Genomic DNA, 15,919 nt, shown 5'->3' with positions numbered 1-15,919 from the left:
TTCAATTTTTCCGGGGAGATTTCTGCCTGTATCCAACAGTAAGTTCAAAGAGAGACATTTTTCTCTATGATCCTTTAGTGAGTGAAAGGGGTGTGTCCTTCTGCTTTCACTCTTACACTGGAGACCTAGCTTTAGGAGATCCAGCTTTACTTGAGAGTAGTCTTATATTCAATTTGCCACCTTGTTGGCCAAGGTCTTTAGCTCGCCTTTCCCACACTCACAGGGTTATAAAAATCAAAACAAAATCAGTCTGTCCCCCCTCCCCCAAACCCAACAAAATCCAGACTCCCCAAACAAAAACTACTGCCCTGACATTTGGAGAATGGTGGATACCCTCAAGATAAAATTGAGCTTTCTTCTCTGGGGCTGTTGCTTTCGTTTTTGTTTCTTCCTTTCTTCCCAAGGCACTTATTCATTAAGTCCACATACAGACACTGCACTTACAAAATTGTTCAGCAAAATCAGAATGGAAAGCCCTAGTGTTTTGAAAATGAGAGTGGATGAAGGAAGGGAGTGAGTAACCATAGGAATAGAGAAATCGGTAGAAATTGTCATGGCATCCTTCCCATTGCAGGGCCCAGACTCTCTTTGCTTTGTTATAAGATTTGCACCACTGTGTTTAGAAAAAGTGAGATTTCCAAGTTTAGGGATGAAGAGCATACTCAGCTCTTTAGAAAGACAGCTGAAACACAATGAGCCATTACTTTCTAGATGGGGTTCAATGCTGTTTTCTGCTAATCACTTAATACTTTAATGAAGCATTTCTGTAAGTGCATCATTCTGGCCAGGTAAATACAGAGACTTCAGTTTGAGAAAGAGAAGACTAAAAGGCCATTCATAACAAGTTGAAAATACAATGATTTATATTGTATTTATGTTTTTTTTAATTTTGAAGACATTTTTCCTAAAAAGAAAACTATTGATTGTATGTTTCAAAGAAGATTTATATCAGCAAGTAATATTTAAAATACAACTCTGTGCCTTATGCCATGCATAAGTCTGAGATAAGATAATATAGTAAGTAGTCAGAAGCAAACTCCCTGAAGTCATTTCCCATCTCTGCCATTTCCTAGGTATATAATTATCATCAACTTTATTTAGCTGATCTGCAAATGGATATAAATGAGTATTATGTGAGATAACACATGTCAATGATAACTTAGTTTGTCTGCCTGGCACTCACACACATAAATGTTAGCTGCTTTTGTTGCTCTTATAATAGTTATAATATTGTGAAATGAGCCACAGGAATGATAGATAGGGTAAGATGAGGGATATTTAGTGAATGCATTCTATAATAATTACTGGGGAAAAAGCTCAGTAGCTTATTTTTTTTTTTTACATATTACAAAGACTTTTTAAAACAACTGTACCAAATGACTATGGCAAACTCCCTGCATCTTTCAATATACACCACAAGAAGCCCTTCACCTCTTGAAGAAAATGGTCCAGTCTTCTGTGAACAGTGTTTGTGAACAAGAAACATTTCCAAGTTTTCTTTGAAATATGTTTTTATTCCACTTAACATTGAACAGCAACAGTCACAGTAAGGCAACGCCATAGGAATAACAGTGACTCCAATATGTTTATCAGTTTGTGGTATTACTTATTCAATCAAGAAAATGTTTTATCAGAGTGCCATTGTAGATACAGTTTTATTTATTAATGAACACAGAGCCTCCATAATTTGGAGGTAATGGTCAAACAATTACCTATTGCATTTGAACTGAAAAAAAAAATAATAAGAAGAAGAAAGTCATTTAATTGCTAGTAATTTTTCCTCATTATATAAAAGGTCTTCCTTACTGCTCAGTACAATAATAATAACAGCCAGATAAAACAGTGATTTGGCACTCAATAACTCATTTCCCTTCTTAATAGCCAAACTATCAGTCCCAAATGGCTTCGTATAGTATGTGTGTTGTCTGGCTGAGAAGAATATATTTTCAATGTTTTTAAAGAATTTAAAAGAGGTTCTTGCAAAGAGGTTAGCTCATTGCTTCTTTTTACTAATGTAGTCAAATAGACAATCATAAAAAGATTCTGCAACTCATATACCTCTTCCACTGGCCTTTCTCCCCATTTCTACACATAAACACACCCATGTACACAATCTCCTTACTGTATTCTTGGAAATGTCTTTCTGTAATGAAAGATTTGGGTAAATAAATCTGTCTCTCTGGGTGAAAGTGAAAGAGGAGCATACACCGTGAATTAATCATGTTCTGTGGTTTGCCTCCCACCTCCCACAGTGCAACTCACAGAGGGTGAACGTGGGTCTAAATGAGAAATCTGGGCTAGCAGGAAGGTCACACATTTTCTGGCCACTTCCTTGTAAATGAAATCCAAGTAATTTATTCGCGATTCTATCTATTTCAGTCATGCAGAGACAGAATGAAGAAAATGTACTTTTGAACAGTGATATGGGGGAAGCAGAAATTCTTGGGCTTTGCTCCCAGCCTTACTGTCAACTGCTTCTATAGTCTTGGTGCATACCAGAAGGCACTCCAAGGATTAATTAGCTTCTTAAATGCTTTGAATGTGAAAATGTGCTAAATAAACATATGACAGATTGAATTAATGAGAGGAAAAAAAGAGTCCTAATCTTGGGGGGAAAGAAATGGGAATATTGATAGAATGATAGATTATTTACATTTACTCATTCTTACTTTGGAACAATAGATAGAAGAATCTCCCTAAGGGGTGTATTGCTTGATCTATTCTGAAATAGGGGGAGAAAGAGGTTAAAGCAGCAAGAGAAGCTAATAGAATACTTTGATCCATAACAAGTGACTAGGAGTGGGAGGCAGACTGAAGAGGAGGATGACTGCATAGTAATGCAATGCAGGACCTTGGAGCTAAAATAACACAGCTAATCTTGGAAGAGAATGAGCATCGTGGAACAAAAACCAGGACTCAAGACTGGATAATTAGATGAACTTGTCCCAGAGGAAATAAGTCAGGAGGGCAAGGAGTTTGGCAATATTAATACTATAGGTAGATGGATACTGTAATAGTACACTAATGTGGCCAAACCAAAATACAGGAGCTGCACCATGATACAGTGAAAACTATAGGGAACAACTGCAAATGAGAGAATTTACAGCTGGAAGAAAATAAGGTAGTCATGGAATGTTACTTATCAGGTTGAAAGAAGAGTGGAGAAAGATCAGAAGAGAACCACACAATGTGGTTCAAAACATCGTTTCAGTAAGGTATTAGACTATAAAGAAAAAAATGGAATCCTAGCACAAGAAAGGAATAAGCCCAGAAATGAGGGATATTAAGGTGAGGGCAGGACCTTATGGGAAGAGACTGTAGAGTAATAAGACCAAGCCTGGGACTTTGACACACACACTATCTAGGACTAAGCAAAGAGTTCAAAGAAGAATAAAAGTATTATAACGTATCGTTTGCACACTGAACCCAGTATTGCAGTCTCTTAAGTATCTTCCTTGTGCAGTTTGCTTCCTCAGAAGAAATGTGGACACCTACCTATATCACTTGATAACCATATCAACTTATCATCTAAGAAAATCCCAATCAGAGTTTGCAACCCCAGGTAAGAAAGAGGTTTGAGTGCTGTTCTGCACTATTATTTCTTCCAGGGTCAGGATTCCACTCAGCAAATTTGCTAGTGCTCTCAGTAGTTCATACCTTTGGGCAATCCACCTCATGGGTATAGACAAGTGAAGCCTGTAGCCTTAAACTCTTGACAGGAGGTTTTCAAGTTAAAACCTTGTTCTGAGATTTTCTTTACTCAGCATGATTTTACACAAAGCCACACCCTGAAATGCTTACAGAACAACCTCAAAACCCAGACTAGAGAATTACTGGTGACTTAGCTAGTTACTTCTTCTGAAGTGGCCAGATAAAAACCATAAAGGTTCATTACAAAATAAAGCTTCCTTCTAAATATCAAAATCCCAAAGAGGACAATGATTTGCCGTGTCCAGACCAAGATAGCGTATCTGAGATTATCAAGCAGTCCACATGAGGCTCAAGGCACAGACTGTTGCTACTTCACATCTCTGTGTCATTCTTTTAATCCTCTGCCATCTTGTTTTATATCACTCAAGCTAATTAATCCACAAAAGACACAGGGCCCCTGGTTTACAGCAGTGTTATCCCTGTGTGTGTCATCTCAAATGTTCTTGAATTGTTGAATCATAAATAAAGATAGTAGCCCCACCCATAAATTACCCCAAGGGCCATGCTAGATTGGTCCATTTATCTATTCCAACAACTTTTTTTGATTCGTTAATTTATTATTATCCTTAGTAGCTTCTTCAGTTTGAAAGTCGTCGGTGCTCACCACAAAAATAAAAATATGTATACAGGGTCTGCAAAGAGTGGGCCATCTACACTCCTGGGCCTGAACTATTGGTTGCAGATAGATAGATTCTGAGTTACCAGGAGTCATTGCTTTCCATTGTCTACCCACTAGTAAGCCCACCAGACTCCAATGAATAATTACAAATAGATGGTCTCACAGATGGTCATGGTTAAACTCAGTGTGTTACAAAATAGTTTAAGAAGATGTGAATCTGAGAGAGGAACTTGTGGGGTAGGGGTTTATTGGGTTGGAAAGGAGATAAGAGAAGGTATCAAGGACAGAGTGATCAGAATGTACTGTATACATGTAAGAAATTGTCCAGGAATAAGTTTAATTTATAATTTTCTAAAAACTAAATAAATAGTCAAACAGCAACCAAAACCAAAAGAATGCAAACCAAACAGAAGCAGACTTGAATAAAGATTTCTTGAGAGAAGATATTAAAATTGTCCAACAATCTTATGCTCAACATAATTACTTATTAGTAAATTCAAATCAAAATTACAAAAATATTGCCTTACTAGTATGGCTACTAATGGTCCAATAACACCTGATCAAAAAACAAAGCAGGAACTGAAAAACTGGCTCAGAGTACACATGAGGCCCCAGGTTCGATTCCTAGCACTAAACACACAGTAAGAATGTGAGAGTGAGAATGGTGTGTGAGAGAGAAACACCAGTATTGCCAAGGATATGTCAAATAGAGAATCCTGATGTACTGTTGTTGGGTATGAAAATGGCATAGCCACCATGGAAAAACAGTATAGAGATTTCTTTAGAAATTAGAAATAGAATTACTTTATGTCTTAGTTGGGGTTTCTATTACTGTGAAGAGACACCATAACCATGGCAACTCTTATAAAAGAAAACATTTATTTGGGGCTGGCTTACAATTTCAGAGGTTTAGTTCATTATCATCATGTTAAGACAGGCAGTATGCAGGCAGACATGATACTAGAGAAGGAGTTGAGAAGTCTACATCTTGATTCACAGGCAGCAGAAGGAGACTGTATACAACACTGGGCATAGGTTGAGCATCTGAGACCTCAAAGCCCACCCCCGCAGTGACACACTTTCTCCAACAAGGCCACACCTACTCCAACAAGGCCACACCTCCTAATAGTGCCACTCCCTATGAGCCAAGCATTCAAACACATGAGTCTATGGATGTCATTCCTATTCAAATCACTACACCATATGATAAAACAATATTTCTTTTGGGTATATATCCAACAAAGCATGAAAACAGGGTCTCAAAGACACCTAGAGAGACTCACAAGAGGCAAGAGACAATGGCAGCCTGACTGCCCACTCACAGATGAATAGGTAAAGATAATGTGGTGCATACATGCAGTGGAATGTTACTAAGCTTTAAAAAAGAAATAAATCCCACCACATACTACAGCGTGTATGAACTTTGAGGCTGTTACACTACATGAAATAAGCCAGTAACAAGCAGATAAATACATTTTGACTACACTTACATCAAGTATCTAAATAAAGAAAACATATAAAATGCCAGTTATCTGGGGCTGGAGGAAGGAAAAAGGAGAAATGTGATGTTTAATAGGCAGGTGATTTCACTTTTTGGAAACCCATTATATATATTTTAACTGAAGAAGCAACAGTGGCCTGAAAAAGTACCTTTGAATTGGGGTTCACAGGCTTGATAGATCTAGAATGTTGCCATGGTATAAATGAGCCCACGGTTGTGCCAGTGAAGGATACTGGACCACATTTCAGCAGGCATTTAACCAGCACCAGACAATTAACCAGTAACCAAACAGCTAACCAACCACCAGAGAGCTCAGCAGCCAATAACCAGCACATGTAAGGGCTGCAGCAAAGATCTGCTGTGTGGGCCCCAGATCTGCAACACCAGCTGAATACAGCCCAAACTGTTCACCTACATGTTAGTAATTGTTGATTGAAAAACAAAAATCAATCATAACCCACAGCCCTTCCATTTATTGTGAACCCATGGTGATATTACAGTATATGCGTGGATAGCATGTAAACATCAAAATTGCTGTGTTGCAGGAATATGTATAGATTTTCTCCTCTAGCTTCATGTGTTCTGTCTTCATGGGAGTGTTATGTCATTCATTTGTACCCTAATCCCAGTTCCTTGTTGTGAGGGCATTAGGTTGTTTTCAGAATTGTGACACTAAGCATTTTATTTATGACTGACTGAAAACAGTATAAAATATGTGACTTGGAGATCTTAAAAGCATAAACTGAATATTCTTTCAAATGGAGGGTAGGGGATGAATTTTCTTTTCACATTCAGTCACTAGGTCCTGCTTTGTTTTTTAATCTAGCCTTGTTTCACTATAAACCATTGAATTAACCACCTTAGTGAGCAAACTAAGAAAGATATTTATAAGAAATGAGAATAGATATTAAATGGTAGATTCTTCTTATAGATGAATAACACAGGTAACAATCCAAATAGACAAAAATATCTGCTACTGTAGTTCCAATGTCTTCCTGGTCTATAAAATGTAGTTGTTTTTTTTTTAAATGTAGCACATGGTTGAGAAGGAAAATAGATACTAAAAGCATCATATGTTAATAATGCTATATAAGAACCAAGTACCACCAAATTGCATGTGAATCAATGCCTTCAAAATGATGCTAAGGTATGTCTATTATTCATCTCTGTCTATTTTCAGTGGCAGCCAGTCTATGAATGGCACATATCAGAAGGCTATTCACCTGAAATCAATCATTAAAATGGTCTAAATCAACATCCTTTTTATTAAGGAAGGCTGCATCGTAGCTATACAGTTTGCATTTCAAATAAAGAAACTTGTTCATTTCAACTAAGGAGGAAATAGATGTCTGGTCTCTCTTAACTCCTGTGATGTATGATTTACATATTACACATGTCCATGGGTGGGGAGAAAAAGCTGTATTTCCCTAAATATACTAGAGTACTTAGCATAGGCCCAAATTGATCAGTATAAATTAGGGCATTTGGATAATGTTCAAGAATTGATGACTCCATCGGTGATGAATATTTGGGGGTATTTACCACAAGTATAGAGAATTTGGGTGTCACCGATAATGTACTAATGAAGTTTTGACAGTTCATGGCAAAACTCTGTAAATATTCCTTTGAGGACTGGCAGAACTTTGAATCAATGTGTATGTGACCAATAACTAAGGCCCTCAGTCAATCTCCGGGCATCAATCACACAGGGGCTGCAGGGGAAGCAGCCGTTTCTACCGAGTTAGAGAGGCTTGGAAGGAAACTGCGTGGTCCTTCAACACCGTCTCCCTTCTGTTTCCTGTAGTACGATCTGGAAAAAAGATCAACGAGTCCAACTAGCAGACCTTCCCTATCAATATTACAGCGCGCGGGGACGGGGGGGGGGAGGTCCCCTGAACCCCAAGGAAACAATCTCTACTGCTGCTCCTAGAACTTCACATACAAACAAACTGGCTGGAAAGCGTCTTGCAGGGCTCTCACAATGGAAGTAAGTCAGTGAGAAACTGAGCAGAGTCAAATTGAAGATGGTGCTCTCACTGTGTTCTGGTAAAATAATTTTATCTGTGTTGATAATGACCAGTGGGATCAGGAGCCAGCTTTCCTCCACTGCTGCCCTCACCACACCTGCCCTCCGGAAGTACAAAGAAAGACACATTAGGGTAGCACTAGGAAGAGTGGTTTGATGGCCAGAAAAATCAGAACAGTTCTCATTTGTGGAGCCTTGCATGAGTTTCACAGACAGCACTGACGAGAGGACCACGCTCTTACTCATGTTAGATTCAAGCAAATATGACTTCCTCCTACATTCTAGTTAGTTAAAAAATTTCAAGAGACATGGCTTTAGCATTTATTTCTCAAATATGGTATTTAGCAAGACACAGACTTCTCTTCTTTAATCTCCCCTCCCTCTCCCCCTCCACCTCATATTCTGGACAGAAATGAGTTTGAAAGCTTTCTTGGGTTCTAGCCTAGTTAGGGTACATTTAGGCTATTTCAAATCTAGGAAGTATGGTTGCATCCAATCTTCGCTGCCCACAAAACATGAATTGGATGTTTTCTTTTAATCAAAGACTTTCTTTTGTCTTTGAATTTCTTACTTGAGAGACTTAGACCTGGACATCCCTGAGATATATTATTTGTAGATTCAAAAAGCGGAAAGGGATTGTGGACAAACAAATCTTTCAAGCACATAAATGAAAGTGAGAGGAAGATAGCACGGTAATTAACACAGATGAAAATAGTTTGCATTCTTCTCTCAAATTCTTGTGGGTGATAAATTGCCTTAGCTGCAAACTTTATTTTCAAGTTGTAAATCTTCATATGACTAACGATTTCCTCGTACCTTGTAATGAAATTAGAGAACAAATATTAAGATGTAGTCTTTATTTATCTGGAAAATTATACCAGAGCAACAGCATGAAATAAGGACTACAAGTTATTATTTAATGGGTATTTTCCCACTCGAGTACATGCATTATTATAGGTAGACAGAGATGCGGGATAACTATAGTTCTTAAATTCGTATCTTATTGGAGGTGGTTAAAAGATATTTAGCTTATGTTGGGAATATTTATTTTCATTTAAATCGTGTTATAATAATTAATGTTCAGTTGACTTCATAAGAAGATGAGAGAGATCTGGAAAACATCTTTAAAAGTGCATTTGCCATACCTAAATATGCTTGCTGTAGAATGCTTTTTGTCAGTGGCTACCTCTGTAAACTCTAATGTCACAAAACACTACAGCCCCTGCTAAATCAAAAGAGTGCAGCACAGAAATGTGTCTGTTGTCCTTTCTAAGCATCCAGTCTAGGCTGATTTCTGCTTCCAGAGTTTACCTAGAGGGACTTAGCTCGGATCTTAGAACAGCTTTCAAACATGAGCATTTATTCCTGGATAGCACTCACCTTTTTCTTTAAAAAGAATGTGGCTCAGTTCTGAAGCAGAGGTCTTTCCGTCCTCAGAAACTAGAACTAAGGCAGCTCTTAGCAGAGATATGAGAAACCTGGCTTTGATGCTCAGCTCTCAATTCCTAAATCTTCAGTCTAATCACACCAGCCAATGCATAATATGAGTGACATATTTAGAAACAAATTGATGTAAAAAATGTAAAAATCACTTGCCGGTGGTGGTGGCACATACCTTTAATCCCAGCACTCGGGAGGCAGAGACAGGCAGATCTCTGAGTCTGAGGCCAGCCTGGACTACAAATCGAGTTCTGGGACAGCAAGGGCAATCAGCGAAATCCTATCTTGAGAAAAAAAAAACACTGTAAAAAATTATGAAGCTTATTAATCTTATAAATTGGTCAGCATCTTAATGCTACTTCTCAAGAATGTTATAAGACGTATATGTCCTCTGAAATCTAGTCTAGTTGTGACCTTGTTCCCAAATGAATTTGATAGTTTTCCTGATGCTCCATTAGGTAAGATATCTTAGCTAGTGTTTCTATTGCGGAGACAAACACCATGTTTTGTTTTGCTTTTACACTCTTTTAAAATTGCAAAAACAATTTTAGCTTGAGGGCCCTGCAAAACCATGCCAGATTTGACCTTCAGGCAATAATTTGTTTATCTCTGATCTCACCACCTCAAGCAAATAAGACTACTGCATTTCACATACAAGTATTTGGATTCCCAGAAAAGAGAATGGGACACAAACTACATACAGGTGACAGTTGTATAGCTCTACAAATAAGCTAAAGTCAAGCACCAATACACATGGTAAAGCCTACAACAGATTTAAATAATGCACTGGCAGCAGGATATTCTGTTTAGTAAACAATGCTGAGAACTGTGTGTACCTATGCTCAGAAGGACACTAGACGCTAATCTTTCACTATATATAAAAAAGAACTCAAAATGGATTAAAGGCTTAAATATGAAATGTGAAACTGATATTACTAGAAGAAAACAGGTTAAATTCTCCAAGAAATTGGAATGAGCAAGGATTTCCTGGATAAGACCCTCAAAGACCAGAATAAAAAGCAAAATAAGACGGTGCCAAATTAGAGTTTTGGTACAGCGAAGGAAACAACTGAGAGAAAAACACAACCACAGAATAAGAGGAACTCATTGCTATTTATACACTGGGGCTAAGTTTACAATACTTTCACAGGATTCAGATCATTAATATTTATTTCATCGTCAATGGGGGAAGAGACTATGAGGTCCCATCCTTCCTAAAGGGGCTCTTGCCAATAAATAGTTCTTGGTAGAGAGATGTCAATTTCCTCAGCAGGGTAACCACTGATTAGTTTACCTTTGCTCCACTGAATAACTTTCCACCCAGTTTGGGCAAGTAACTCGTATTAAACTCAGTGGGCTACACATCAAAATAAGACATGACTGTGGAGTGGGCTGTTGTAGAGAAAAAGGGTTCTAGTGGAAGAGATATGGGAATAAAGGAGGGGAATGGTGAGTGACAAGAAGTCAGGTCATGAACAACCTGATGTGGTGCTAAGTACCAAACTCAGGTCCTCTGGAAAAGCTGCAATCACTCTTAACTGCTGAGCCATCTCTCCAGCCCAATGCAACTGATATGCTTTAAATGACAGTTTCATGGATTTATATAAAGAGTTTTTGTCCTTTTCACTCTCCATTTACTTTATTTAATTATGTCCTCTTGTGGCCTCCTCAGGCATCTGCATTCACATGCACATACCCACATATAGACACACACACACATATATACATCAAAGTAACAAAAATAAACCTTTATAAAAATAAGCTCATTTTCTGTCCATTAACAATGAACTTCCCTCCACAAAATTAAGAGGTCTTACTTATAATAACTTGAAAAGGAATAAAATATTCAGAAATAAAAATAACTAAGGAGGTAAAAGACCTGAAAATTGCACTAAAAACTATAAAATCTTTACCAAAAAAAAATGAAAAAGCCATAAATAAATGGAAATCCATCTTGTGCTCAGGGATCAGAAGAAAGAATATTGCCAGATCTCTCTACTATTCAAACTGGTCTATAGATCTACTATAGTCTCTATCAAAATTATGAGATTATTTTTCCAATTTTATGTAGGGCCAAAAGTATCTAAATAATATCTAAAGAAACATTGAATATCAAAATAAAGCTGGAAGCATGGCAGTCTAGATTTTAAATTGTATTACAAAGCTGTAATAATCAAAACAGCTTGATGAGCTGGGCCTGTTGCTACACATGTAATCCTACCATGTCTGTTATCCCAGCACTAAAGAGACTAAAGCAAGAAGATCAGGACTTCAAATCTACCCTCACCTACACAACAAAATCCTACCTGAAAAAGGAAAAGGAAAAAAAAATAGAATCAGAGGAAATCTTTGTCAGCTATTCATTTGAATTTCTAAAAGTCAGCAGCAGGAAACTCCAAATAATCTAATTTTAAAATGATCAGAGGACATGGATAAACACTTTTCCAAGAAAGGAGCACATCGTGTGGCCAGAAAATATATGGCCAAATTCTTGGAGCAGGAGAGGTGGCTCAGGAGTGAAGAGCACTTGCTCCTCTTGTACAGGACCTGAGTTTTGTTTGCTCACAAAAACCTGTAGTTCCACACACATACACAAACCCATTTGCAGACAATGCATGCATATACATAATCAAAAATGAAAATATGTCTCTAAAAATTTGTTTAAAAAAATCCTATGGTCACCTGATCATCAAAGAAAAACATAATGAGAAACCATGCCACTCTTGTTAAAATGGATATTATCAGAATAAGTTCTGGTGAAGATGTGGGGAACAAAGAGAAACCTTGTCCACTGTTAGTGGGATTGTAAATTAGTACAGCCATATGAAAAAAGGCATTGGGATTTCCCAAAATATTAAAGCAGAAGTGCCATATGACCAGCAACTCCACTGCTGAGTATATATTCAAATGAATGAAATCAGTATGTCAAAGAGATAGCTGTGTTCCCATGGTAGTTGCAGCACTATTCACAGTATCCAGTAAATGGGGTCAATCTAGGTATCTGTTGATACATGACTTGATAAAGAAAATGTGGTTTGTCTACAAATACCATTCAGCCTTACAAAGGAAGTCATGCCAATTTGCAACAAACACTGATGGATCTGAAAAAAAGAGTATGCTAAGTGAAAGAAGCCAGACACAGATAGACAGATACTACATGATATAATCTATATGTGAATTCTAAAATGTTGAACACATAAATCTAGAGCTTAAGGGTATTTTCCAATGATTAAAGATTAGGAAAATGGAAAGAACTTATTTAAAGTGTACAAACTTTCAGTTTTAAAATAAGCATGTGTCATGGGTAAAATGAATAGCATAGCACATTGACTATGGTTAATTATACTGTGTCATGTCCTAAGTACTAAGAGTAGTCTTCAACTGGTCTCACAATATACATGCACACACACACAAAGATAACTGTGGAGTGATGGATATGCAAACCAACTTGAGATGTGGCAAGCATTTCAATATACAAATAAGTTCAATATGTATAATGTTTTATACACACACACACACACACACATTCAAAAAGCATAAAAATATCATGGCTCTTTTTTGTGAAAAGATGAAGCTGAATAGCTCCTTCCAAGCCACTGGAATATCAGAAACTCATTGAAGTGGATTATGAAGGCAAGCTTCTTACTTTCTTCTCCTTCTTTTGGTTTTTTGAGACAAGGTTTCTCTGCATAGACCTAGCTGTCTTGGAACTCACTCTGTAGACCTGGCTGGCCTCCAACTCAGCGATCCACCTGCCTTGGCCTCCCAAGTGCTGGGATTAAATTAAAGGGGTGTGCCACCACTGCCCAGCAAGTTTCATACTTTCTATGAGAAGCACATGGCCACAGAAGTAGCTGATGATGTTCTGGGTGAAAAGTGGAAGTGTTTATGGTTTGAGTCAGTTGTGGGAATAGTAAATTTTTTTTTCATGAAGCAAGGTATCTTGATTCATGGTGTAGTGAGCTTGCTATAGAGTAAAAGGAATTCTTATTACAGGCCAAGGAGAACTAGAGAGAGGAATCCTAAGTCTGTTTGTGGATGCATTGTAGATGCCAATCTGAGTATTCTCTACTTGGTTATTGGGGAAAAAGTGGGGTAGGGGGGATGTTCCTGGACTGACAGATATTATGCCCTGGTGATTTGGGCAGACAGCTAGCAGAATCCAAAAGTTTTTCCTTCTTTCCAAAGAAGATGATGTCCACCAATATATTGAGAGATAGCCCTTAAACAAAGAATGTAAGAAGTTCAGGACCCAAACACCCAAGATCCAGCATCTTGTTACCCCACATGTTCTAGCACAAACACTGAAGAAATAGTGCACTAAGAAAAACAAGGAGGAGGCTGCTAAACTTTTGGCCAAGAGGATGAAGGAAGCCAAAGATAAATATCAGGAACAGATTGCCAAGAGACGTAGGCTGTTCCTGCTGAGAGCTTCTACTTCTGAGTCCAGTAAAAAATAAGTCTTTAAGAGTGACAAATAAATGATCAGACCTTGAAAAAAATTGTTATATATCTTGATTATATACATTTTTTTGTTTTTCCTTTACCCTCAGTAAAGCTAGAAAAAGAAATTAAAAAAATAAATGGTAGGGTTTAATTCTGTTTTTTGACACCAATGTTTTTATCTAACTAGAAAACCAAAACAGGAAAAGCTGTATGAATAAAAATATTTTTCACCATGTCTTCGGTGAACAAACAAAATTTTGTTTTTAGATTTAAAGAACCTGGCAGAGCATGTCTTTTAGGAACAAACGCTGTTCCTTGTTATGAAGATCACATGCTACAGTGTGCAAAAAGCAAACCTTGCTGTGTATATTGAGTTCGTAGGAAAGCTCAGGTGGGGCCCTTGAGAAATCCACCATTTGCTCCCCCAAATACATGTAATTTGGGTTTTGTAAAAAATTGTGATGATTACATGATTATGTTCGGCCAGATTTGTGGTAGGTCTGCAAAGGGCTCAGGTTCTTGGTGCTGCTACTAAGTAGATGATTTCTTTTAAAACAGAACTCCTGGTCAATACATTTCTGCTCCAATAGTTGCTAAGGGTTCATTTCAGACTTTTACTATGTAGAATTCTGTCCAAGGGTTTCCAGAGAGGGAATGGCTGGCATGTTTGCTTCTGTGTTTCTGGTTTTTGCAGAGTTAGATGATTTCCATGGCAAACATGTAATTCACTCAGCGGGTAACATCATTTCACTTTCTCCAAGAAGGTCCTCATTATATGATCTGAAAGGAGTGGATGCATATTTTATCAGTGTTTTTCATCAAATTTCATAAGCATGCCTTTTCAATCACAGGGTTTCCAGAAGGGTCAAGTATTGTCAAACACATTTTCCTAAAATTCTATTCACCAATATCCCTTTAAATAGATGTTCTTGTTTTAATTTCAGAAATCTTGAAGTGTAGACATCATTCACTCTGTCCATATGCAATGAGCAGCAGCTGTATGCAAGTCCTGGGGTGAGGAGTAAAACAACCATGGTTTTTCTCAAAAGCTCATAATCCAGTAAGAAGATTTCTTTTTAACCCATCAGTCCCAGGTTGAGATATATGATACCAAAATTTCAGTAAATCAGGAATAGTAGATGAATGGCAAATGCATGGAAATTAATGTGAGATAAATTAACGGATAGAAATGACCAACCCACCACTTTCCATATAGGGCTGTAAAGTGGATAAGAAAAAGAGAAAAGAGAAGGGCCACTGTCTTTGTGTTATACACGTACTTATTCTCTTTGTTAGGGTTTTTTTTTCCACTGTGACTAAGTACCTGGTAAAATTAATACAAAGGAAGATTTATTTGGGCCATGACTTCAGAGGTTTCAGTTCATCAACCCCTTACTTCAAAGCCTGTGGTGAGGCAGATAGCATGATGGAAGGCCATCACAGAGGAAAGCTGCTTACCTGTCAACCAGGAAGCAAAAAGAGACAGAGATGGGGCACAGAGACAAGATATATTCTTCAAAGCCATCTCCACAGTGACCTAATTCCACCAACTAGACCCCACCTCCTAATAGTTCTCTCAGCTATGACCTCATCAATGGGCTATGTTTTCACAACCAATCACTACTCAGTAGTGCCAAGAGCTGGGGGCCAACACTTAAATACTTGAGCCTCTGGATACATGGAAAGACTCTCAATGATTATCATTTTTTAAAAAGTCTGTGCTACTGTTTGAATTGGAAATATCCTCTGTGGACTTGTGTTTTGAATACTTATTTCCTAGCTGGTGGCACTATTTTGGAAGGATGTGGAACCTGTATAAAATGGGATCTAGCTGGTAGAATGAATCACTGGAAGTAGACTTTTGGAGGTATTATCCAGGTTCCTGATTTCATCCTTGCTCTCTACTTCCTGGTGTTTTGTGACACAAATAGCCTTTGCCTCACATTCTATGTATGAACTCCTTAAGATGCCTTCTCTGCCATGATGGACTGTAACCCTCTGAAACTGTGAGCCAAAATCAGTTTTCCTTCCCTTAAATTGATAGTTGCATTTTCAGGCACAGTGATGAAAAAATAACTAACTCTCCAAATCAATGGCCTACCATAAATCTATAAGCTTTTGTGACAGTGAATGTGTATAGTTTCTGAGAAACTGAGACCAGTGGTATGCACATGAC

The 15,919-nt window shown here is 37.7% G+C and overlaps 1 long non-coding RNA gene across 1 annotated transcript; it reads right to left on the bottom strand.

The window, feature by feature from the left end:
- Nucleotides 1-14,337: 14,337 nt before the first annotated feature.
- LOC131899954 (uncharacterized) lies at nt 14,338-15,304 on the bottom strand. The gene is made up of 2 exons (XR_009376154.1): nt 15,202-15,304; nt 14,338-14,523 (listed from the first exon to the last, which is right to left on the bottom strand). It is a non-coding gene; the product is annotated as an uncharacterized LOC131899954 (long non-coding RNA).
- Nucleotides 15,305-15,919: the final 615 nt, after the last annotated feature.

This window comes from Peromyscus eremicus, chromosome X (assembly GCF_949786415.1).
Source record: "Peromyscus eremicus chromosome X, PerEre_H2_v1, whole genome shotgun sequence".
Lineage (NCBI taxonomy): Eukaryota > Metazoa > Chordata > Mammalia > Rodentia > Cricetidae > Peromyscus > Peromyscus eremicus.
This window is presented reverse-complemented; position numbering and strand designations above follow the sequence as displayed.